Raw genomic sequence first — 27760 nt, 5'->3', positions numbered from 1 at the left:
CTTAAGTCTAGGAAACTTAGAGAAAGGCTAATAATAGTATCTTAATCTAATGTTGTAAGTACTGCAGTATGGCTGCCTGGGTTATGATGGGAAACCAGAGAGCCCACATAACTCAGTTTGATGGTGGGCTAGGAAGGAATCATAGAAAGCTTTCTATAAGAGACAATGCATAAGTTCAATCACAAATGATGTACAAGCGTTACTTACATGAAGAAGGAGAGGATAGATGTTTAATTCAATGAGAATAGGATGACTGAAACCTCAAAGTATAAAATAGCAAGAGATGTGTCTGAAGTGTATGTGCACAGGTGTATCACATGAACAAAGAGTGGCTTGTCTATTAGGAGTCTAAAAAAAAAGCGGAGGCGTATCCTATTAAGGGTTAATTGAGGCTTCATGGTCTGTCCTGGGAACTACCCATCCAAAATAGTTTTATTTGTTGTGAAATGCATTTTAATCCACGAAGTCAATCTATTCAGGAGATTGTAAGTGTAGTAGGTGGGGAAGTTGAGGTTCCCTTTGCAGCATTATTTCCCACACATTCCCTGGCAAGGGGCCCTAACAAATAGCAATATAAAAGCTTCACATCTTTTAATCAATATATAATGGAATAATGTAATTCCACCCATAGATAACTTGAGAATCATACTGACTTGCCAAAGATGGGGAGATTGATTCCCTCAGTCAAAAAAAAAAAAAAAGTCCATATGTAGGGGAAGCTGGGTAACATGCTCTGGCAGTTTTCTCTGGGTTGCAGAATTGTTGCTGTTTTTCCTCCCCTCTTGTTTTTAATGAGTGCCTGAGAAATACTTTGACTCCCAAGGCTTTGTAGGAAGAAAAAAAAACAGATTTAATGCTATTTTGAGTCTTTAGACACATTTACACATCCTCCATCTGGTTGGGAGGGAAAAAATTCAGATTCCAATAAGAAAAATTGTACAGGTCTTCCTTGAGGCAACAGAAAATGCATGTGATAAGAGAATAGCCATGAAGTGCAAAGGCATATTTAGGTCTTAGCGCTTATTGACTGAAGCTGCAAAGAAGATGTGAAGGATGTGTGAAAAATGCCAAATAAAAGAGCTTGAGTAACATACAATATGGATAAGAAAATGTGCTTTAAAGGAAATGCAACTGTCACAAATGAACGTGGTGGGTGGAAAAGAAGGGGGGCCAAGGGAGGAGAAACGTATGACAAGAATGAAGATAAGCAAGTCTCTTCTTGCAAGCTTGGCTCAGAGAAACAATATTCTTCAATTATTGGTGTGCATGACATTCATCCAAAATACAATTTAAAATGTAAGAATCCTGAATCAGATCTTCCTTCTACCTTGCCAGCAATGAGGCATATTTCAATCTTACAACAACTAAAACCCATAATCAATGCGAAAGGTGGTCAGGACAGCTGCAATATGCAGTCCTCAGGGAAGGCTGGAAACCACAAAACCCTGCAGTTCCCCGTGAGGCGGGCACAGGGCATGTTGTGCCAACAATCACATTCAGGGCAGACATTTGATGGGAAGTATATTAAATGTGTGTTACCACTCATGAAGACCTTCTGGGATGAAGTATTGCATGTGTTTGGGGTTGGTTTATAGCCAATCTGGTGGACTTGTGCAGCACATTGTGAAATGTCACTTTTCTATTTAAGCTCTGAAAGGGCATTGGTTTCACATGTTTGCCAGTTGTCATTTTCATGCTATTCTACAGTGTAAGCCCATCTGATTTATAGCATATACCTTGTGTGCCAGCTATATATAACAGTCCCTAAAGTAGTACCTGCCCAAGTGTTTAGGATCTTAAAGACGTTTTTAAAGTCTTTCCCCTCCCTCCCCGACCTGTTCATAGTATTTACACCATAGGTCTGAAAGATGTGAAGGAGGACTGCTTAAAATCCCCATCATTTGGGGGATGTGGATTTTTATGAGATTCTCGCATTTGAGATTCATGTCATACATGAGAAATCTCCATTAGTCCACCCCTGGGCTTGGTGAAACAGGAGGGCCTGTACAGAAGGAATATCTTGGCCAACAACCAGCTTACACAGGCAAAGGCCATGCCTTCTCACATGGTAGGTGGCTCACCGGCTCTCCCTTGCTTATGACCCCCACTTGCTTTCTGCTACCCATTCTGCTAGCACCCCCAGCACAACTCAGCCACTGTGTAACCTTCAGCCCTGACGTGATGAGTGTTCCTGTTTCTTACACAGCTTGGTGTGGGGGAAATCTGGGGACACATGTCCTGGTTTACTTGGCGTCTGGGAAATCCAGTAACTGGATACCGTCTGCACTGACAGGTTCATACTACATTTCTTTCTGGATGGAACTAAAGGAAGTTTCCTGACATTAAATGTATGTTTTCAGTATAGGCATTAAGAGGTGTTTTTTATTTGCTGGTTTGTTTGTTTTTTAGTAGCACTCAATCACAAGTATTTACTGTACTCTTCATAGGTGCCACACACTGTTAGAATTATAAACTATAACTGAGGCATGACTACTATTCCTGAGGAAGATGGATACAGGTGGTTATAATTCAAAGAAGACTGCTATCAGTTCAGTACCATAAGAGACAAACCCTTAATGACAAGCATAGAAAAGTGAGCATCAAATCTGTGAGCATCACAGAAAATTCTAGGGGAGGCACCTTTTGAGGTAGGTCTTGGGGGATGGATGGAATTTCAGAAGGAAAAACTGGTAAGAATGTGAATCCAGGTGGAAGAAATAGAGTAGGCAAGAGCATGAAGACAGGATATATTTAGTTTGCAAAAATTGTGATGATTTTGCTAGAACAGAGGATGCAAAGAGAAGAAATTAGGTAGGAAAGATAAGTTAAGAACATTGGTCTTGAAACATGTTGACTCAGGGAGTAACACATCAAGACATGGAAGCTTAACTATTGGTGATTAAGATGTATGGTCGTTCTCAACTGGAGGTGGTTTTGTCCTACAGGGACATTTTTCAAGGTCTTCATACACTTTTAGTTGTCACAACTACATGAGAAAAGGGAGAAGAATGTCGTGGATAGAGTCCAGGATGCTGCTAACAGTCCTACAACTTCTCGTACAACAAAGAATTACATGGTCCCATATGTCAGTGGTGCTGAGGTTGAGGAACCCTGAAATGGAATAAATGGGAAGTTGATTGCTGTAAGGGGAAAACAAGAGTCAACGTGCATTTGAAAGCACCCAGCAAGAGGAGAAAGGATATTGACAGGATAGTAGCAGTAAAAATAGAAAAGGGGAGACAACTGTATATTTAATATTTAAAGGTAAAACCAGCAAGTTTTGGCAATAAATTGCCTCTGGTGAGGCAGAAGGAAAGAATAAGAAGTAAATTCAAAAATTTGAACTGTTTTGGGGGTGGTGGTAGGGAGACTATTTTGGATCGTCACAGAAATTAAGGATTCAGCAAGAACTGTCTAGCAGGAAAAAGCAATATATCCTTTTGTTTTACAACTTGGAATCATATAAATCTGCGTTCAAATTCCCAACTTCTCCATTTACTAGTTGTATGGTTTGCACAAGTTTCTTTGGTTCTCTGGGGTATTTCCATGTTAGTAAAATAATAATAATACATCTCCCTCACAGGTCCCCATGAACATAAAATCAGATTGTATCTATAGAAAACATTGCCAAGCACTTAGTTTTGCCTCATAAATGTGGCTATTTTTGCTGCCACCAGCTGATGCCCCCAAGAGTTAAAGCCACCAGTTTTAGTGGTTTGGAACAGATTTTGGCAAATAACTTGTTTTGCATGGAAGTTCTACTCTGTGCTTGGACTGGAAGAACTACATGGGAGCTATTTATTTATTTTTTAATGTTTATTTATTTTTGAGAGAGAGCATTCAAGCTGGTGAGGGGCAGAGAGACTGAGGGAGACAGGATCCAAAGCAGGCTTTGTGCTTTTGACGCAGAGCCCAGTGTGGGGGGTCAAACTCACGAACTGTAAGATCATGACCTTCACCAAAAGCTGGATGCTTAATCAACTGAGCCACTCAGGCACCCCCTACGTGGAAATTATTTTTGATGTTGTGTGTATGGCCTCAAGTATAACTCTTGGCAACAACTCTAACTAAAGAAATGAAGAGCAGGGGTTGTTGAGTGGTGTTGAGACTCCACTCGTATGATCTAATGATGAGAGAAGACTGACTGAATGTGTTATCAAATACCTACTCTACATAAACACTCAGAGAAACAAAGCATTGTTTGCAGCATGAATAAGAAGGAATAACAAATGAATCATAAATATCTTGTGATCAATGAGAGGCAAAGATAGCACTTAAAATCACTTAAAAAGTAATTGGACTTGACTTCACTTTTTGAAAATGTAATGGACTTGAAAGTTTTCCTTTGGTGTAAAAATATTGCTGTATTATAATATACTGCTATACTAAAAACCATTTGTTATTTGAAATATGTAATATATACTACTTTTTTATCTTTCTAGCTGGCCATTTTAATTTCTCAGGAAATGTATTTTCTCATTTTCTATTCAACCACACATACATGTTTCTGTATGCTTAAGAGGAAGAATACATCTTGCTGAAAGAAACTACTAGATCCACCTTTAAGAGTTTTATAGGGTGCCCCATCTCTATGACCTGTGAACAGTGGAAGTATATTCAACAGACGTATGATTAAGGTGACATATGGACTTTTAAAAGTGTTTAGATTAGCTGACTCCTTTTCAAACTCTGAATTTGTTGCCTTCATGTTGATGTCTTCTTTCTGCTACCATTCTCCAAGATTTTATGCATTTATTGGTTGTATTATAGACTGCCTTTATGTTGAGATTTTTTTAGGTACTTCACAGAAAATGGATGTTTAGTGAAAGAAAATAGAGGAGTTAACAAACAAGGAAAAGACCGAAAGAAAAGAAATAGGGAAAGATCTGGGAAGAAGTGCTAGGTAGATGAAAAGGGAAAGGTAAGTAGGAAGGAAAGCAGAGCTAGGTGGTTGGGTGCAAGGCCCTGTTATCTCCAAGACAGACCAGATGGGTTTTGAAGGTACTGAGGACTCTCTGCAGATCCTTTCAGTTCTTCTAAGATCAGTGTTCCCTCTTCAATTTTATCATCTCTTAGTTACTGTGGTGTGTGTGTGTGTGTGTGTGTGTGTAACTATTTAATTCTTTAAAGTTTCATTGAGCACCTCTGTGTTGGAAAATTACGGCTCAAAGTCATAACTAAATTAGTAGGAGTTTTTTCATCCTTTTACATTTACATAAAAATTTGTAAATTAAATAGATATGTTTTTTTCCTGGTTAACAATCTTTAACCATGGGACTAACATTTGCCAAAGAAGACTCTTACTGAGAATGTGGAAAATATTGTTCAGCCAGCCATTTCTTCCTAAAAATCTTCCACAGAAGGTGACGCATTCTCTTTGTTACAAAACATCATTTTCTTTGCAGTGCCTGTGATGCCATTCAATGGTATGTTCAGTATTGGCACATAATAGAAGTTCAATAAGTATTTTTTGAATAATAAGCACATTAATTCAAAATTGAGCTTATAGAACTACAAGGGAAGCATCTCCAGTATTTTAAGTTCCCCCATGAAAAAAATTCGTAGTTGTATACTCACATATCTGAGAATGTACATATGCATATATATGCACATTTATGCATATGTATTCCTATAATGATATGCATGCACACACATATCCTGGACTTCTTTTGAAAGGTTTATGTGTGATGATACACTGTCTATAAAGTGTGTCTTTATGTTGCTATCCATTCAAGGCATGTATATCAACTCTACATATGTTGCACCATATGGCAGAACTTCAATGCCCATCTCTCAGTTTTATTCTTAGAGTCACTAAAGAAATGCCTCCTGAGATAAAGACAGTCTTAAAATAGGTCAGAGACCCCAGGAGTCAGTTTTTTCAATGATAAATCACATCATAAGGAAAAAGCCAAAAGTGGGAAATGCTGTTGTTAAATAAGCCAGTTTTCATAAGCAATATTCAAGCTACTGAGACTTCTCTTTCTTAACATACTGCTTTCACGAACACCTTTCCTACGCCTTCTTACTTTGGTTGATACTACCTAAGGATTGATAAATTTATATCTCCCAGAATCATGCAAGATGTAAATTTGAAGGATGCACAGAGCCCTAGTTTTAGCGTAACACGATGATAGGCAAATACATTGAATAGATGCCATATTTTATCTTCAGTACAAGCACATTTAGAGGGAAGTGGACTAAGAGATATTTTAATAATATTCTAGTTCAGACTCCAAGAAAATCAAACTTAAAATGAAACATACTATGTGACCACTTACTAATTCATTTCTAAAACTCACCATTTAACATATATTCCTCAATGACCATCTGCTGCAAGTTTTGTGTTTTATTCCATTTCAAACCACCTTATTTGTTGATATTATTATTTTGATTTTACAGATGAGTAAACTAAGGGATAATGAGTGACATTAGTAATTTACCTAAGCTCACTCAGCTAGTAAAAGGCAGAGATGGTGTTCAACAAAATTTTTTTCATCTATAAATAAATTAAATAATAAAGTTGCTTGGAAAGCATCTTCTAGTTTATCTGATTCTTAAGCCTAATGTCTGCCTGGGATACATTGTACTGATAATGAATAATATAACCACCCTTCAGATGCTAATAAGCATCGAAGGGATTGCTAATTTTAAGAGCCCATTACAAATTTTAAGAGTCTGGCTTTTGATAGGCATGTGATCTCTTTAAGTATTCAAAACTACCATATGAGAGAGACTCACTATCCCCAGTTTACAGATGAGAAAAATATAGCTCACCAAAGTTTACATTTTTGTCCGGGTTTGCACAGCTGGTAAAGGAATTGTATAAATAATGTCAGACTAATGTCTGTCTCGTTCCAATCAGCTTTTTAATGTATCATTCATAAATATGAACAACTAAGGAGCATCAAACATTTAAGGAAACTAAAACAGAAGAGACCAAAACAAATAAATAAAACAAAGGAACTAAGAAGGAATACAAGGCCAAGAAAAAAATTTTAATTAAAAAATGTCTAATATGATATGTCAACTGTAGACATCCGAGATGCTTTTTGTTGGAATCCTTGTTTGTACAATAGGTGTTATCCATGGCTATCCTTCTCTTCCGGGAGGTGCGGGAAGGACCCAGCAAGCATACTTCAGTTCAGACCCATATAGTGTTGTTTCCTGCTTTGTGCAAATTGGCTACATAAGTTCCCAGATCCTTTGCCATCAAAAAACTTTTACATCCCGTACTTGTGATCCTTTGTATATTTTCAACTATTACTTCATCATTTGTTGTAACTTACGTGCTGTTTGGAAGATAAAGTTGTAAAACCGTCCTGAAAAATAAACCAAGACATACACTGAGCATTCACTATGTGCCAGGCATTGTGCCAGGTGCGAGGGGAGGGAGAAGCAAAGTCCCCATCTCTATTCTGGGGAGACACACTTGAAAATGTTAGGGGTTTTGCTGTTTTTGCTTTGCTATTAATTTTATTATAAAACTTCATGTTTCATAACAAATAAGTAATGAAATAAAAAATAGAAGCAAGAGGCTCAGCTGGGAAAGGGGAACAGAAAAGATGAATTATGGAAGTCCTGACCAGCAGAAATTTCAGAAAGGAAAATCATTTTGGCAATAATTAACCAAAAAAAATTATTCCAGATATATTCCCCAAATGATAAATACACACTTCTGTATTGAAATCATTTATTGAGTCTCTAATACATTGATAAAAATAACAATAACAAGATGTGTTATCATAGAATTTCTGAATATTGAAGAAAAAGAGAAATATCCTAAAGATTGCCAGCAAGAAAAAAACAAGTCATGTATAAAAGACCAGGAATCAGAATAAATTCATATTTCTCAATGAAGGTTAGAAGCTTAAGGAAAATGATAAGTTAAATATTCTGAGAGGAAAATTGTTTCTAATATAGAATTCTAAACCCAGTAAATATGCCAAATATGTGTGTAGCTAGAATAGCAGCATTGGAAGAACCAACACGATCAGAAAATGTGTCTGTCACGGACTTTTTCTAGGCAAGCTATTGAAAGGATGATGTAAAGCAAGAAAGACATGGGATCCAGGAAAGAAGACTTCAACCTAGGAGAGAGGTTTGGGGAAATGTCAGGATGATGGCTGTGCAACAGGTATAGAAAGAATCAAGTCCAGGTTGAAGCAAGAGGATCAAAACGTCTAGGAGGAATATCTTTGAGAAAACAAAAGGTGCTCATGGATCACCTGATGTAAGAGCAGGGTCAGCAGACTATGGCCTGGGCCAAATCCTGCCCCTGCTTGTTTTTATAAATAAAGTTTCCTTGGACTATACTCCGTTCATGCATGTATATTGCTACAATAGCAGAATCGAGTAGTTGTAACACAGACCATATAATCCACAAGGCCTGAACTGTTTACAGCCTGGCCTTTTACCAGAAAAAAAAAAAATCCTATCCTTGTATTGGATTATTGAAAGATGTTTTACACTCTTGGGATGTGTTAACACTAGATATTTGGAAGAACAAAAACAAAACAAAACCCAGGACAATTATTAATGCTGAAGAAAATAAAATGTTAAACAACAAAGTTACTAATTATGTATTTTTTTAATTCTGACATATTTGTAATGAAAAGGTGACGTAGAAAAGGTGATTAGGAAAAGGTATAGGTGTTTCTTGAGGGTGGATATGTAAGGATGCTAGAATTCTTATCTCCCACAATAGGAAGTTGAAAGATAATATCTAAAACAGAAATAAAAATTAAGGCAGTAAGGATGTTATTTAGCAATTGGGCAAATGCTGAAAGTGCCCCTAGGAAAGAAGAATCAAGGGTGAGAATGAGTAAAGTAAGGCAACCACTGTTTTGCAGTGTTATTTATGTAAATCACGCACATATACTACTTTGCTAAAAATAAAAATTAAATTAAAGGTATGGCAAATAGTATTAGGGAATCATTAAAATGCACCAAACCTCAATAGCGGTAAATTATTTGAATCTTGGTAGGATGCGCTGTGCTTTAGCAAATATCTGTATTTGAAAGGCTCCTCTCATAGAAAGAAAACAAAGGACAGAAAGCATTGCTGAGGGGTTTAGGTGTGGATAAAATGACAGAGTTAACCTGAAGAATCCCCACGTTGACAGCATTCAATCCAAGGCAACCTCCACTGTGCACATGTTCTAACATATGTTAAAATTTTCAATCTCTCATCTCTCTATTAGTTTTCATCCTCAGAGTCACCGAGGGGCCATTTTGCAGAAGGGGAATCTACTAAAATGGATCAGGGACTTGGTGGCAAGGAATCAATCCATTTTTTTAACATGGAAAAAGCATATGATTCAGTATTCTGTAAACAAAACAAACACTGTTCCCATACTCTGAATATATGAGACAATTATTTAAGTAACTTGTCACTTTTTATACTTTGAGAATATTGCATCTGTATTTTCTTCTGTATCCTTTCTATATCTTTGGTTTATGCAGCCAATATTCTTGATCAGAGAGCAAGATCATTCATTTTGGTTTATTTGGTTTTAAAAAATAAAAATGGCTACATTAAAGCGTAAATACATTAGTCTCATCACAGGCGAAAATTAGGCACCATCATCTGCCAGGTTTGTGATTTTTCACAAAGAGCCAGGTCATAAGGAAATTAGATGTAAGTAGCTGTGAATATTTCTGTGCAAAGAATGTATACTTGGAAATGTGTGTGTGTGTGTGTATAAACCTATGTACATGTATATACATATATGTATACATATGTATGCACACATGTACAGACACATACACATACACGCAGTGTGTATGAGATTCTAGGAACAAGGTTTGAATGAATAGCTTCTTTTATTGTAAAATGATGCCATCTTTAGTATTTCTATAAGAAAAAAATAAGTTTAAGCAATAAAAAATGGGCAGAAAAAAATAACACGTGAAATTGTCATTTCCTTTTTCAACTCCACATGAAGTTGGTCTAGGACTGTGAGATTACAAAATAGGGAAGGAGTCTACACTGGAGTCCCCAGAGGACTTGCAAAAGGTCAGAACAGTATCTGGCTTTTCATGTGTGTTGTGCCTGGACTTTGTTACTCTGGTAAGATGCCTTTGTAGCACAACAAACTGGCAGTTTATCTTAAAATCGGTAGAGTGGATCGCAGTGCTGTTCACTAGAGTGAATGCTCGTCTTGCTTCTTATCTTGTTCCACATTTCCAAAGGGCTCATCCAAGCATTGATTTCCAAGGACGATTTGGTACAGATTAGCTTTTTTACTTTTTTCTTTTTTGACAGGGTGAACCAAAAGAGAGCCCCATGTATCCTATACCTGCTTCCCCAGCTTGGAGCAGGCCAGCCATTCATAATCTGGAGCACCATGTGTCCGCTTCAAAAAGCTCATGTCTTCTGTGTATGCATGAGGACAGCAAATTATGAGGCATTCTTTGTCTTTTACTCCCAATCGATTTCAGAGAACAGTTTGTGTGTGTGTGTGTGTGTGTGTGTGTGTGTAGCAAAAATCCCTTAAGTCCTCTGTGTGCTTTGCTATCATTGTTTAGGTGCTAAAGTGAAGTCAACGTGTCACCTAATCACTGCTTGTGGAAAGGAGTCATGAACTCAGAGAGACTGGCAATGAACAGTCAGGCAGGATTGCAATTTTGCCTTGTCATAGGGAGACTGGTTCAAAAGTGGGAGGAATGTATTTGCCAATAAAATGTACACCTCCAAATACCCATTGTTTACTTAAACTTCGTAGGCATATGCTCAATGGAGGGCATAAAAAAGACATTTACAGAGCTCATTGAAAACTGGCTTTAGGCAGCTTTTGCCACAGCAAAAGGAGCATATTAATCACATCGGTGATCACAATGCCTTCTGCACAGGGACAGTGGATGTGTTTGAGTGAACTCCAGGGTAAATAGCAGAAAATATTAAGCTTGCTGGAGACTTAGCTGCAAGGCTGTTCCTTGCTCCAGTGTAGGAGTTTCAGAGTCCTACCTGAAGCTTTGTTTACCTGGAGTACATAATTGAAATTTCAGTTCAATAACTTGTTGATTCAGTGAAGCAACAAACCTGACATTCTAATCAACCAATTATTTATTGGGCATTGTGAGAATGGATGATTTTGTAATAGGTCAAAACAGATCTCTGTTTTAGTTTTTCAAGTCCTTTGTACCTTGTAGCAATCAGGGCATCAAAGCAATTACCAAAATAGTAATTGCATCCACTTAAAGCACATGTTCTACCTTAATATATGCATCTCAAATTTGGACATTTAGGACAGCAGCAAAAGGCCACATGGAGGATTAAGCCCTAATTATGAAATGACCTGCATATACTTTATTAATAGGAAGCTTAGATGTAAACATTTGCCATAAATTTCAGATTTTACACAATGTGGTTCATGTTCACTATGCATCCTCCATGTGAGGGAGTTGGAGACCCTCTGATACTAGGGTCTCCTGGAGAATGTGTGGTCCTGGTGCCTGTCCCAGCCTGGTCTAAACCCACCTCTTGAACCATCCTAGTTTTTCATGGCCCTGCCTTTAACCACTTTACCTGCTTCTGTGTCACACCCTGGACGATGTTGGACAGTGCCATCAGTAAAGTTAGTAAGATGCTTACTTCCTCTGTCAGCAACTACAGAGCAAAGAGCTTTCTGCCTCATTTATATCAAGCTCTGCAACTGTATTTCTGTTGCAGTCATTAGTTTTATTCCTGAGAATCCATGTAAAATAGAACAAAGGAAGAATGGCTTATGAATACCTTCAGATGCCAGGAATTTTTACTGCTGTGGGAATAAAATCTGTGTGTGTGTGTGTGTGTGTGTGTGTGTGTGGTATTGGGATACTCTGGCTCCTTACACGTGCTCCTTAAGTCTTTGGTGGATGAGTGAATGAATGAATGTTTCTTAGTAAATGGTTCACTTGCTTTTTTACTCTAGATACCTCTTATGCCCTCTAAGGTTGAAACAAAAGGCCTCATCCTGGGGCTGCCTGTTTCTTTTAGGCCTCTACTATTTGTATAGCCCATGCTTATTTCTTTTAGTTCTATATAAGCATTATGCTGGATAATTTGAGGGGTATGAGGAAATAGTCTAAACTGTGATCTTGTCAGTATTCAGGATATTTAAAATGTGTCAGGAAAACAAACCTTACATGACAAAACAATTAAAGCTGGAGGCATCATACCTCCAGATTTCAACTATATGACAAAGCTATAGCCATTAAAACCATATGGTGATGGCATAAAAACAAGCACATAGATCAATGGAACAGAATAGAGAACCCAGATATAAACACATGCACGTGTGGCCGACTAATCTTTGACAAGAGTGCTAAGAACGGAATAGGTCAAGGTGAGTCTCTTCAATAAATGGTGTTGGGAAAACAATATCCATATGCAGAAGAATGAAACTGAACCCCTATTTTATACCACTCACCAAAATTAACTCAAAATGGAGTAAGGACTTAAATGTAAGACCTGAAGCTATAAAACTCCTAGAAGAAAACAGGAAAAAGCTCCTGGTTAAGATTTTCAAGCAATCAATTGGTAATTATTTTTTTTTTTGATAGGACACCAGAAACACAGGCAACAAAAGCAAAAATAAATGTGTGGAACCATATCAAACAAGAAGGCTTCTGCACAGCAAAGGAAATAATCAGAAATATGAGAAAAGCAACCTACAGAAAGGGAGACAATGTTTGCAAACCATATATCTGACAAAAGGTTAATATCTAAAGTATACAAGGAACTGAATAGCAATACTGTAAAATAATCTGATTAAAAACAAATAATCTTATCAAAAAATGGGCAAAGGACCCAGACAGACATTTTTCCAAAGAAGACATGGAAATGTGCTCAACATCTCTAGTCATCAGAGAAATGAAAATCAAAACCCCAGTGAGGTATCACTTCACATTTGTTAGGATCGCTATTGCCAAAAAGACAAGATATAAAAAAACATTGGCAAGGATGTAGAAAAAAGGGAACTCTGTACACTGTTGATGGGAATGTAAACTGGTACAGCCATTATGGAAAATACGATGGAGGTTCTTCAAAAAATTAAAAATGAAACTACCATATGACCCAGCAATCCCAATTCTGGGTATCTGTCTGAAGGAAATGAAATCAGTCTCTTGAAGAGATATCTGTACTCCCACGTTTACTGCAGCATTATTCACAACAGTCAAGACATGGAAACAACCTAAGTGTTTATTGATGGATGAATGGATAAAGAAAATGTGCTGTATATATACACAATGGAATATTATTAGGTCATAAAAAAGAAGAAAATCCTGCCATTTGCAACAACATGAATGAATCCAGAGGACTTCATGCTAAGTGAAATAAGCCAGGCAGAGAAAGACAAATACTATAATGGTATCACTTAATATGTGCAATCCTTAAATAAAGAGAAAAAATAGCCAATCTCATAGAAACAGAGAGTAGAATGATGATTGCCAGGGCTTGGGGGTCAGGGAAATGGGAAGATATAAGTCAAAGCATACAAACTTTCCTTTGTAAGATGAGTAAATTTTGAGTGTCTAATGTATAGCACGGTCACTATAGTTGATAATAATATGGTATTGTGTACTTGACATTTGATGAGAGTAGATCATAAGTGCTCTCACGACAATGACAAAAAGAGAGAGAAAAAATAACTATGTAAAGGGATGGATGTATTAATTAACTTGATCGTGGTCATCATTTCACAGTGTATATGTATGTCCAATCATCACTTTAAATAAATACAATTTTATTTGTCAATTATTCCTCAGTAAATCTGGGGCAAAAGTGCTGAGGAACAAGGCCCTGCCAGACACTGGAATAGGAATTCAAAGTATAATTGGTGAGGTTGGGTAGTTTGGAGGAGGCCACATGACATGTAAGTGGGGTGTTGATGTGTGGGGAGGATTCACAGAAGTAGGAAGGAGAAGAAGAAGCTTTACTTTTAAAAAAAAAAATTATTTATTTATTTATTTTAGGGAGATAGAGCGAGAGTATGAGCAGGGTAGAGGGAGAGAGAGACGATCCAAAGCAGGTTCCATGCTGTCAGTCCACAGCCCAGTGTGGGGCTTGAACTCACAACTGTAAGATCATGACCTGAGATGAAACCAAGAGTCAGACGCTTAACTAACTGAACCACCCAGGTGCCCCAGAAAAAACTTTTCAAGGTGAGAAATGGCATGGAAATGCCTGCCAAAAGAACAGTATCTCTCAGTCTCCCTCGCAAAGACTTCTTCTCTGACTTCTCCCATTCTGAGCTCCTTGCCCTCCAAATTGGGTGAGATTCCTGGGTGTTTCCATAGCTTTATGTACACGCTTCTATGAGAACACTTACATACCATATTCTCGTTGTTGGTTTAAGTTCTTAACAGTTGTGTGCCCAGTATCTGGATTAGTATCTGCCAAAAAGTTGGTAGTCAATATACTTTATGACTGGATACAAAGAAGATTGAATAAGGTATGGGAGATAAACACTAAAGGGCTTATAATGAGATAAAAGTACAAAAATTAAACTCCATGAATTCAAAGCTTTCAATAACTTCTCATTTGTAGAGAATAAAACAGAAATGCCTTAGTATTGACTGTGAGGATGTATAAGATAGTGATATAGCCTCCTTCTCTAAAATCACTACCTACCACTCTACCTGGTACTCACTCCATTCTAGCCACAATGGCCTCTTGGATGTCTCTAGAACTCACCAGCCATTCTCCCCACCTGGGGAATATTTCTTATTCCTTTGTCCAGAATGTTCTTCTGTTATTGGCATGGCTTGTACCTTCACGTCATTCAGTAATGCTCAAGTGCCCCCTTAGTAGAGGGGACCACCCTATCTGAAATAGCATTTGCTGATCACCCTGTTCTCTTGCCATGCATTTTGGTTTTCCCTGATTTGTCTGTTTATTGTCTGTTTTCTCTCCCTAAAATGTAACTTCTATGAAAGCAGAGACTTAGTGCCTAGCACATAGTAGGCACTCAATAACTATTTCTTGAATGAATAAATGAAAGAAGAATACAGAAGCAGGGCTAGATAGGTAGGTGAATTCTTAAGTATGAGAGCATCTTCATGAAAAGTGGTAGTTTATAAAAGCTTATTTTGCAGTGGCATGCAGAGTGGATAGAATGGGAGGGCTCAAAAAATCTGTACAGCTAATTAGGTGGCCTAAGTTGAGGGAAAGACACATACTATATAGTATCATGAATATGTGAAATCTTTAAAAAGAGAGAAAAAAAAGCCATCACGGTTGCCAGGGGCTGGGGATTAGGGAAACAGGGAAATATAAGTCAGAGGGTACAAACTTTCATTTGAATGAAATGAAATAAATTCTGAGGATCTAGCCAGGCCCAGCCTAGAGCAGAGGAGCAGAGACAGAATGTTTGGTCCAGCCAGGCAGGTGGCCACTAAGAGGTCTGATTCTCTTGGCATTTTGGAGATAGTCCCTATCAACCTTTCCCCACTGAAGAGACTGGGGACCTTTCAACAGTCCCAGGTTATCAGAAGGTAGTCCAGTCTCCTCCAGTGTTTTTACGTGCCATAAAGCTACAGAATTGTTCCATTAAATGCCTATCCCTAATCATGAAATTTGCATGCAGAAAGCACTTAGCTCGTTTGGAAGGAACCCTGAGGGCTAGAGTGGGCACTTAGCAGGGTAGGCAATCATGAGCTTAAAGAATTATGTTCAGTTGCACTAGGCAGATTTGAGTGCACTTCTGGAAAATAATTTAAATCTTCACTCTCAGACTAAGATGTACACTCTTCAAACCTTGTGCCTAGCAATGAGTCTCAGATCTAAGGTTCCCTGGATGATAGTAAGCCAAAGAACCTAACAGGTAGTCAGAGGATGTGGAAGGAGGTGTTTTCTTCTTTTTTTAGGTACCTTAAGCTAGCTCAACTCACAACCCCTTTGACCACCGAGCCTAAAGAGGGATTTTGAGTCTGTTATACAGGAATTCCAGTTTGGCCTTAAAAAACACTTTGTTTTAAGCCTGCTTGAAAGCAGTGCAAAGCAAGTAGACTATTCATTTACTATCTGTACCTCACTGAATTTTCTTTTAAAAAGAGTCCTGGTTTGGCCTTCTGTGGGGTGTTTCCTTTTTCATAAATAAAAGGCACAAGGAAAGAAATGTGACTACCTGACAATGTGAAAAGCACCCCAAATGGATTCTGCAGATGAGCTAGAAATGACAGGTGAACACTGTGTCTTAAAGTCACCCCAGGGGATTCTGTCTCTGATGTGAAGGAAACAGCAGGGTCCATCCTTTCTGATTTAGTCTTTGACAGGCTGCTTTTCTGACAGTGGCTGCAATGTACTAAGTTCTGGATTGGGAAAAGGATAACGGCTGAAGGGTGCCAATTGCCAATTGCAGGGGAAAGGAGGGGGTCCGAGGAGCTACTGAGATGAAATATGCAAGAGGTTGAAATTGGGAAAACCTCTCCAAAAGCAGACTTGGATTTAACTTTGCAAATGTCAGAACCTTTACTTTGATGGTAATGTTTATGGAATGAATGAAGACACTGAATTATAATGCATCTCTTTGTAGATGTAGTTTTAGTTAAGGACTGACACATTCTCACAGATATGAACTTAGGGGATTTAACAATGGGCATTAATAACATCTTTAGTAGTTGGCAAACAATAAAAGCAGTTGTTTACCACCTGTGTGTTTGTGGGTTTTTGTAAACTATTTAATCCTGCCTGTGGAGAAATAAGAAAATAAAAATCAAGATTCTCCTCCAAATGCTCAGGGAATATCACAGCTCATACCAAGAAAATGTAGGAATGGAAATTTCCACAGTTGTCAGAAACACATATACACAGACTACTTGCTTCAAAAACAAAAATTTTCAGGACAAATATAGATATCACAGTGGCAATGGAAAGATAGCTAAAACTCTAATTTGCATCTAATATCTTTTTAAGGGGAATCTAGAAATACCAAATAAATAGATCTGCCCCCTTGATTGCCTTAGGTCAAGATTTTGAGACACAGCTCTGGTTCCATTTCTTTTCTATAGATATAAAGTATTTTTTATCCTCCAAACTCCTTATGTTGACACCTTAAATGAATTTATTTACCCCAGGATACACAGTTTATTCTTAGAAAACAGTGTACTAGTTTTCTTCAACATACCTATTAGCTAACTAACTATTGTAATGGATATATCGTCTTTTTTTTAACCCCATAGTTTTCCTTCAAATGGAAATCAGTGAACTAGATGATATATTTAAGTGCACAGCCAGCAGATGGTCAGGCTGAGATGAGAACATATGGTTGAATATATTGTTTGGTTCAATCTTCCATTGGCACAGAAGGAATATCCATCTTAATATTCCCCTTTAGCACCTGGGTAAAGAGGGTAAAAGATTTCCCTTGATTCTCGGAAATTTCTATGGCCATCATTGAAAGAACTTTACTATTTCACATCTATAAAAATATTTGAGTTGGGCATTTTAAAAAAACCAACCACAAAGAAAGTCTAGCATGAAGACTTCTCTCCTTCTTTTAAAAATCAACATATTAAAAAACTAAAAAAAAATCAACATATTGAGGTACACTTTAAATATAATAAAATTCACTAATTTTAGCTATTTCAATTTCAGTGATTTTTGGCAAGTGTAGTTCTGTAACCACCACTAAAGTCAAAATATGGAACAGTTCCATTATCCCTAGTTCTCTTATTCCCATTTCAGCCAACTCCCTCTCATTACTTTAGCCTCTGTCAACCAGTGAAGTGCTTTCTGTCACTATGGTTTTGCCTTTTCTACAATTATATATAAATAGATACCCCCCATATGCATTCTTTTGAATCTGGCTTCTTTAACAAAACAAATATTTTTGAGATTCATCCATGTTTTTTGTTTGTCTCTTTTTATTGGTGGGTACTTTTCCATTGTATGGGTATACAGCAGTTTGTCTCTATATTCCTCAGTTGATGGACATTTGGGTTGTTTCCAGCTTGGGGCTATAATGAATAAAGCTGCTATGAACATTCATGTCCAAGTATTTGTGGTGATAGAAAAACAGATTTTTTTTCCAATTTCCTTGAATGAATCCATAAGAGTAGATTTGCTGGGTTGCATCAGTTGTCCCTTTTTTCTTTTTGGTCTTAAGGATTTTTAAAACTTGAGGTGAAATTCCCATAACCCCAAATTAACCATTTAAAGTAAGCAAGTCAGAAGGATTTAGTACATTTACAAAACCATGCAACCACCAGCTCCAGCTGGTTCCAAAATGTCTTCATCACTTTGATTCATGAGGCACTTCACATTAACACAACCCCCAACAACCACCTACCTGCTTTCTGCCTCTATGGATTTACCTAACCTGGCTATATCATACAAATGCAATCATAAAAACATATGATCTTTTTGTCTGGCTTCTTTCAGTTAGCATGATTTTGAGATTCATCTATGTTATGAATGTATCAGTATTTTACTCCTTTTTATGACTGAATAATATATTCTATGATATATTTATCCATGTATCTGTTGATGGACATTTGGATTAATTCTGATTTGGGGGTGCTGTGAATCATACTGCAATGAATATTCATGTACAAGTATTTGTTTGAGTACATGTTTTCAGTTCTTTGGGGGTATATAACTAAAAGTAGAAATGCTAAGTCATATGGCATTTCTGTTTAACTTTTTTAGAACCACAAAATCTTTCCATACTTTACATTTCAATTTTATATTCCCCTAAATATAATTTTTTTTTAAAAAAATGTTTATTAATTTATTTTGAGAGAGAGAAAGAGAGAGCCAAGGAGGGGCAGAAAGAGATAGGGAGGGAGAGAATCTCTGAGCTGACAGCATGGAGCCCAATGCAGCACTTGATCTCACGAAGCATGAGATCATGACCTGAGCTGAAATTAAGAGTTGGACACTTAACTGACTGAGCCACCCAGGCGTCCCAGTTTGTACCTTTCTGGTATGTGTGAAGTAGTATTTCATTGTGGTTTTGATTTTCATTCTGTCAATGTTTTCTTCATGTATTTTCTACTGTTTGATGTACGTGATTATAATTTTTATATCTTCTTTATGTTTTGACCCTCTTATCAATATATGACTTTCTAAGTCTCCTATAACAATTTTGACTTAAATTCAGTTTTTTCTGATAATAATATAGACACTTCAGCTTTCTTTTGGTTACTACTGTGGAATATCTTTTCCTTTCTTTCACATTCAACCTATTTTTGTCTTTCGATCTAAATTGAGTCTCTTATAGACAGCATATGGTTGGATCACGTTTTTGTATCCATTCTACCAGCCTCTTTTTTAATTGCATTTTTAATTAATTTTATAAATAAATTTTTATAAATAAAAATTTATAAATAAATTTTATAAAAATAATAAATAAATTTTAAAAAACATTAATAAAATTTTTAATTTTTAATTGCATAATTAATTGTAAATTTAATGCATTTACATTCAAAGTGATTACTGCTAAGAAAGGACTTTCTTTCACCATTTTACTGTTTGTTTTTATATGTCATATCTTTTTTATATTGAACTCATTCAATACTATCTTTTTTGTGTTTATTTTTCTTCCTAGTATGCCATTTTGAGTCCTTTCTCATTTCCCTTTATGTATATTTGTTAGTTATCTTTTAAGTGGTTACCATGGGCATTTAAATTAATATCCTAAATTTAAATAATCTAGTGTGAATTGATACCAACTTTGCTTCAGTAGCCTATGAAAACTCTCTCCTTTGGACCTCCATTTCCCCACTCTTTCTGTTGTTATTGTCACAAATTGGATCCTTATACCTGTGTGCCCATTAACATAGATTTATAATTGTTGTTTTATGCATTTGTCTTTTGAATTGTATAGGTAATAAAAAAAGGAATTGCAGGGGCACCTGGGTGGCCCAGTTGATTAAGCGTCTAACTCTTGATTTCCACTCAGGTCATTATTCATGGTTCCTGAGTTTGAGCTCTGTGTAGTGCTCCATCCTAACAGTACCGAGCCTGCTTGGGATTCTCTCTCTCCCTCCCTTTCTAACCACCCCAACTCAAAATAAATAAACTTTTTTTTAACGTTTATTTTTATTTTTGAGACAGAGAGAGACAGAGCATGAACCGGGGAGGGTCAGAGAGAGGGAGACACAGAATCTGAAACAAGCTCCAGGCTCTGAGCTGTCAGCACAGAGCCCGATGCAGGGCTCAAACACATGGACCGTGAAATCATGACCTGAGCCGAAGTCGGTCGCTTAACCGACTGAGCCACCTAGGTGCCCCTAAATAAACTTTAAAGAAAGAGTCACAAAGCAAAAATATTACTAGCTTTTATGTTTACCTATGAACTTACTTTTACCATAGTTCTTTATTTCTTCATATAGCTTTAAGTTACTATCTAATATTCTTACATTTTAAACTGAAGACCCCATCAGCATTTCTTGTAGGACAGGTATGCAAGGAACAAACTCCCTCAGCTTCATAAAGTCAATAAGAAACAAGTGTTTATTATTGTGAAACACTACATTTTAGGAATATTTGTTAAGAGGTGGAACCAACCTAAGTGTCCACCAGTAGATGAATGAATAAGGAAGAGGTGGTATACACACAGACAAACACACACACACACAGTGGAATATTAAACAGCCACAAAAAAGGGTGAGATTGTGCCATTTGAGACAACATGGATGGACCTAGAGTGTATTACGCTAAATGAAATGTCAGACTGAGAAAGACAAAAACTGTATGATTTCACTCATAGATGGAATCTAAAATAGCGACAGATGAATAAACAAACAAATATCAGAATCAGACTTATAAAAATAGAGAACAAACTGATGGTTTCCAGAGGGGAAGGGGTAGAGAGTTGGACAAAATGGATGAAGGGGACAGGGAGTTACAGGCTTCCAGTTATGGAATGAATAAGTCACAGGAATAAAAGTCACAGCATAGGAAATACAGTCAGTGATATTGTAATAGTGATGTAATGGGACAGATGGCATCTACACTTGTGAACATAGCATAATATATAAACTTGTCAAATCACTAAGTTGAATATCTGAGAAATGTAATATTGTGTGTTGGCTAAAATGAAAAAAAAAGAAATTAAAAAAACACCTTATGCAAAAATTGGTAGTAAGAATGAGATACAGCCATGGCATCAATCTAAAATATGGGGCATTGGCTTTGGAATGAGGAAACTGTTTAAGTATCTTGGGAATGGCAATCCATGTTATTTGGGAATGAAACATTTGGTAAATCTGTCTTTTAATTAATTTGTGGCATTATATATGGAAGTTTTGAGGCAGATTGTTGATAGGATGAGCTGATTGTTACTAGCTTTGTTTGACATAGTGTCTGAAGAAAAGGAGGAGCTCAGGAAAAAAAATAACTGAAAAAATATAGACTGTTCAGAAAATCTAGAATTTTTCAGGTTGAAAAATGAAATTCAAGTCTCCAGCAGAAGACAAGATTAAAAAATACGTTGAGTTTAAAAGGCCTTCTAAGACTCATGGGAAAAAAAATTGGGAGTTTGGTTTTAAAGACACAGCCTCAGAGCAAAGATAAAATATGGATGTGGCTATGACATCTTTGGTTAAGAACCCTAAACAACTTAAGATAGGGCTCAGTAGACCTTTACAGTTGGTCAGAATAACCTGTATAAAGGAGACTAACATAATTTCACTGAAGGAAGATATGGTCAAAGGAGCTGAAATTAAGTCGAGAGAGAGAGAGAGAAAGACACATACCCCCAAAACAATTATGGGTGTGACTTCTGGCATGTAGGGCTGACTGATCAAACTCAAATATTTTTTACAAGGGGCGAAGGGGTACAGAGAGCTGTTATTTACAAAAGTACATCACTCTGGATTTAAGAATGAGCAATGAAAGAAAACATAGGGATTCTAACTTTATATAGGCAAGAAACTGGCTGAGAAAGAAAGGCATATTCTGATGATCTTTTCAAATGTGGCCAATAATAACAAAAGAGAAGAGATCACAGAGGGTGGATCCAAGAACCATAGAGAACAATGGACTAGGAAGTTATTCCTAGGAATTGGATCTGGGGCCTAATTAGGACATATTTACTACCTTCAGTGGGATTTTGGTGACTCCTATGTGCCTCCAACTCTTTTCCAAATGGGGATGTTAGTTGTAGCTATCCTGCCTCTTTTCATAATTGTGTATGTGTGTGTATATATGTAGAGCAGATGGCTTGACATTTTAATTACTAAGTCTCTGGATCATGATTTGCCACATTTTAGCCTTATATAGATATTGGCATGAGATCCTGGATATTGACCCTGATTGAATATGACTTTTGGGGTCACCATAATTTGCATTTGGGAGGGAAAACTGTAATAATACAGTGTTATATTGCAAGGGTCAGCAGGTGCTGACCTTTTGTGTCATACCTTTTGTGATGCTTTTTATAATCTGACTCTTTAAGAAAAATATTTGTGGGCCTCTAGTACATTGCGTTATTTGTCACAACTTCTTCCTTTACTACCCCTTCTCCACAACTAATGCCATATGGACAGATTTACTTCCCTGCCTCATTGACTTTGGGTTTAACCATGTGCCTTGCTTTGGTCAATTGAATGTTGGGAGTAGCAGGGCAAGCAAACATTAAGAGACGTTGCCCATTTCTGTTCACACCTCTTATGTTTTGATCATCCACCATGACAAAACATACAGTGGGGAACTGCTGGGCCTAAAATGAGAAAATACATGGAGTATATCTCAACCCAAAACACAATTTAGACCAAGCTCCAATAATCCAACCTAAGCTTAGCAGACCCAATCTACCTGCAGAAATCTCACTAGAGATAATGTTTGTATTGTAAGCTACTATGTGGTATAATAAGAATAAACATTCGGTCTTTGTCCCCAGTTCCTGGCACAGAGCTCCGAAACATTGGGAATTTTTTGCCTTTTGCTTGTTTTGATATGGCTTATAGGGGTGGGAGCTAGATAGTTTTATGTATGTATGTATGTGTGTATTTAAAGATTTTATTTTTAAGTAATCTCTACACCCAACATGGGGCTGGAACTCAAAATCCTAAGATCAAGAGTTATACACTCCACCAACTGAGCCAGCCAGGTACCCTTAGATAGCTTTAGAATAAGGACTGTTTAACAGAAAAAACAACCCTGAGATTAGAGGGTTAGAACTTTTGGCCCCACCCCTCCAGCCTCCAGGGAGGGGAGAGAGGCTGGAAATTGACAGCGATTTAATCAATCATGCCAGTGTGGGAAAACCTTTGTAGAAACTCTTGAACAATGAGATTTTGAGAGTTTCCAGATTGCTGAACACATTGGTGTGCTGGGAGGGCAGCATACCAGAAAGGGCATGGAAGCTATGTTCTCCCTCCCTTCATCTACACATTGCCCTGTGCATCTCTTTCATTTGGCAATTCCTGAATTGTATCCTTTATAATAAACTGGAAATCATGATTGAAGCACTTTCCTAATTTCTGTGAGCCATTATAGCAAATTAGTAAACCTAAGGTAGGGAGTTGTAAGCACTCCTGAACTTGAATGCTTCTGATCAGAAGTTGGGGTAGTTTGGACACTTGTAGCTGACATCTGAAGTGAAGGCAGTTTTGTGAGACAGACTCCTTGATCTGTGAAGTCTGTGCTAGTTCCAGAAGTTATTGTCTGAATTGGATGGAATTGTTGGACATCTAGTTGGTATTAGAGAACTGATGTGGAAAAACAGCATGTATTTGGTAATAGCAGAAAAAGCACACACACCGACTTTTGGGAATGTTTGTCACATGGTATTATTGTAACATAAACCTAACAAATACAAAAACTATTTTCCACATCAAATTTATTACAAAGCTACATATTGAAATAAAACATTTGGCTAATTGATCATAAACTTAGGCATAGATTTCCAATGTTTTTAATGTGACTTCAGTGTACATAGATGTATGTAAAGTTAGCTGGCTGCTTAGTAAAAAAAAATACAGGAGCTCTGAAGTTTTATTAACACAACCAAGATTTAGTGATGTAAATGTTGTGTAGGGAAACTACTTTTGCTATTTAGATTTTAGAATGACTAAACTTATAAGAGTCTTTTTAAAGTCTTTTTTTTTTAAGGAGAAAAAAGCATTCTGAGAGCATTAGAACAAAAGAAGTTTGTTAAATAAGGAAAGAACTATAGACAAAAGATAAACTTTATTTCTAGTTTACGCTTAAGGCATAAGACATAAGCCATGGTATCTTATATGGAACTTCACTATATATAGTAGAGAATCCCCCTTGTTTTATCTTTTATGTTTTTAAAATTGTTTCCCTCCTCAATTTTTCTAAGATATTATAAGTTTTACTGAATCTTAGGGATATTTTCATAGTTAACTACTAGTGTCCAAAACAAGATATAGTAGACATCTGGCCTAACCGGAAAAGATTCTAACTGCAGGTGACTCTGGGCTATGAATTTCAATCTCAGGTATACTTTTCTGTGGCATGGCCACTTTTATCTCTATGGTAAGAGGTTCTAGGGAATTATCTATACATGACAAACTCCTTTAAAATCAATATTCTCAGCGGAAATGGAAAATTCTTTAGTTTTCAAAAATCCATTAGAAAAGACAGGAATGATGGAGTCAAATTTAGTCTATCCAAGAACTTCAAGGAAACAGTTTGTTCAATATAGAATGGAGTTTGCTATAAATCTGATGTGCCTTGGACTCTACTTAACGTTTATAATTAATGAAAAACCAAAATGGCCTTTTTAAAAAATGGCTTTAACCAAATGATTGTGATATGTCCTAATAGCATTATGGGACCGAAGGAGAGGAGTGGAACAGATATTTTTTGAATATCTGGGCCAGATATTATACATCTTTAGAGTGAGTTTTCTGAATACTTCATTTGTTCTTTGTGGCATAACATTGTGTCCCATATGAAAATACACTGAAATATCAGTGTTAGTGACAAGTAGCAGGTGACTCTTGGTTTTGGAAACAAATCCTACCTTACTTAGTACCTGAGTAGGTGTACTAAAAGGTCTGAATGAAGATGATTCACATCTAGCCACAGTTCTGTAGTTCCAAATTTTGAATGTATTGTGCATCCCAAAGACACTTAAGGATGAATTTGTGAACAGGTTTTTTTTAATTCTTCAAATTCTATGGAAACTTCTTTGCTCCATTCAGTTTCAGTCTTTTGGTTTAATGGCCTGCCAATGGTTTTCTTAATCTTTTTTCTGCTCTTTGAAATGGTTCTCTTAATCTCATACATGCTTCTTTGGTTTGGTTCAGCCCATTTGGAGCTCTTTTGGAGAATAAATTCCAGTCCCCAGGGCAGGGGCTGCTCACTGTCAGAAAAGTCAGGCCCCAATTTGGACGCCTGGATCCTTCCCGAGAAGTACTGCTAAGTGGCCATGTGCTGTGGACGTTCTCCCTGATGGCTGCTCCTCTGAGATCCAGGAATTCATTATTCTCAAGAAGTCTGTGAGAACCAAAGTCAAAGTTGAAATCAATTAGGTTTATTTTCTTCTTCAGAAATCTAGAGACTCCTGCAGACCGACTCTAACACCCTCTTCTGCTTGGTTCCTTGACACAGTCAAATTTGGTTGGATTGGTTCAGCCATTTGCTCCACTATAGTCTGAGAGTCATGTTTCTAGATTCCACGCAGGGAGCAGGCGGTTAGCCCTCTGTTCTTCTGAATGGAGGGAGATTATTTACTCTTGTTTCCAGAAACATCTTTGTATCTCAAAGACCCCAAGGTGAAGGCTGAAGAAAGCTTCCTCTGCCTTCTAAATCTCAGTGGCTCTGCTACATACACCCACCTGTGTACAGAAGAGAGCCCTGGGGTCTTTATCTTTTGTCTGTCTCAACAGCTGTTTTCTCCATCCGCTGTAGATACAGCAAAGATATCAGAAGGGAGGCAAAACCCAGCTAGTTTTGCTGATTTTCAGCAGGTAAGAGGTGACTTTTTACCTTTAAAAAAGTTTTAATTTAATAGTTTAAAACTGGCATGCAGTCTCCATGGCTGGAGGCTACTTTATTCCTCTGACATAGATGACTGAGAAGCCTTGGAACATAAATATATGCAATAAGCCAATAATTCTGCCTGCCTTTCTGCTGCTCCTACAGGGTATCTCGGAGCTGGCAAACAGAAGGGTAATGGGAATTAGAAGGAGGGGGAAAACAGCAATAAAAATATAAATCAAAGAAAGAAGGAAATCCATTTGCTCCTTGGCAGCGGAGACAGTGCTCGGCTAATCCATGCTGAGTGCAATCCAATACTCCTTTCTATAATCCTGTGCTGGTGGAAGAAAATTAAAGTTTAATGCAATAACAGCTGACACAAATCACTTTTGTTGCCCAGAAGCAGATTAAAGAATAGTTAAAATCATACAAATCTAATTTCTTTTTTTGTTGTTGCTTTATTCTGCAACATCTTGATGCTTTAATCCCTAGCATCAGTTTTTGATTATTAAACATACATCGCCAACATAAGAGAGATTGTGGGAAAAACAGTGACAGCCAGGAAATGATTTGTGCTCAAATGGCACATGTTAAAGCTCTTTCAAAATCCATAAATTTTTCATAGGTTCATAGAGGTCCGTGCCTTTAATCAATCTGTGTCAAGGGAATTTTAAAATAAGCATAAAGGTAATGGAATGCTATCAATCATAATTGGGGCTGGAAAGAACCATCACAGCCCATCAGCTATCACTCTCGTGTGTGTGTGTGTGTGTGTGTGTGTGTGCGTGAGTGTGTGGTGTGTACACATGTATGTCAGAATGGTGTATTACCATTCTCTATTTTTGATTACTGCCATCAATGGAACAATTTGAGGACCTTACATAAAGGTAGACATGAATTAAAAAAAAAACTTCATTGTGGTTATTATTTCTACCTTCCCCTGCTCCCTCTACAGGAATTACTATCTCTGCAGAGACACTGACTTGCTTCATCTATGAAATAAACTTCATCAGAACAGATGCATTTTTAAAAATAAAGTCCAACTTTTCCATAATTTGGCTACTGTTGAAAGTGCTGCTATAAACACTGGGGTACAAGTGCCCCTATGCATCAGCACTCCTGTATCCCTTGGATAAATTCCTTAGCAGTGCTATTGCTGGGTCATAGGGTAGATCTATTTTTAATTTTTTGAGGAACCTCCACACTGATTTCCAGAGCGGCTGCACCAATTTGCATTCCCACCAACAGTGCTAGAGGGTTCCCATTTCTCCACATCCTCTCCAGCATCTATAGTCTCCTGATTTGTTCATTTTAGCCACTCTGACTGGCGTGAGGTGGTATCTGAGCGTGGATGGAACTGGAGCGTGTTATGCTAAGTGAAATAAGTCATACAGAGAAAGACAGATACCATATGTTTTCACTCTTATGTGGATCCTGAGAAACTTAACAGAAGACCATGGGGGAGGGGAAGGAGGAAAAAAAAAGTTAGAGAGGGAGGGAGCCAAACCATAGGAGACTCTTAAAAACTGAGAACAATCTGAGGGTTGATGGGGGTGGGAGGGAAGGGAAAGTGATGGCCATTGAGGAGGGCACCTGTTGGGATGAACACTGGGTATTGTATGGAAACCAATTTGACAATAAATTTCATACTAAAAAAATAAAATAATAAAATAAAATAAAGATAGAAAAAAAATAAAGTCCAACTTTTAATCTATATAAATGTCCCTTCCTACATACAAATGCTGCAGAGGGTTCAGAATTCCCCCCCACTTTACCCAAATACTTAGGACCAACAGTGAAAGGAAAATTCACACAGCTTTCTTCATAACAAAATTTGTTGAGACAGACATTTTTGCAGATACTCTTGCTGGAATT

This window comes from Neofelis nebulosa, chromosome 12 (genome assembly GCF_028018385.1).
Source record: "Neofelis nebulosa isolate mNeoNeb1 chromosome 12, mNeoNeb1.pri, whole genome shotgun sequence".
Lineage (NCBI taxonomy): Eukaryota > Metazoa > Chordata > Mammalia > Carnivora > Felidae > Neofelis > Neofelis nebulosa.
The sequence above is the reverse complement of the archived record's forward strand: the minus strand, read 5'-3'. Positions refer to the sequence as shown.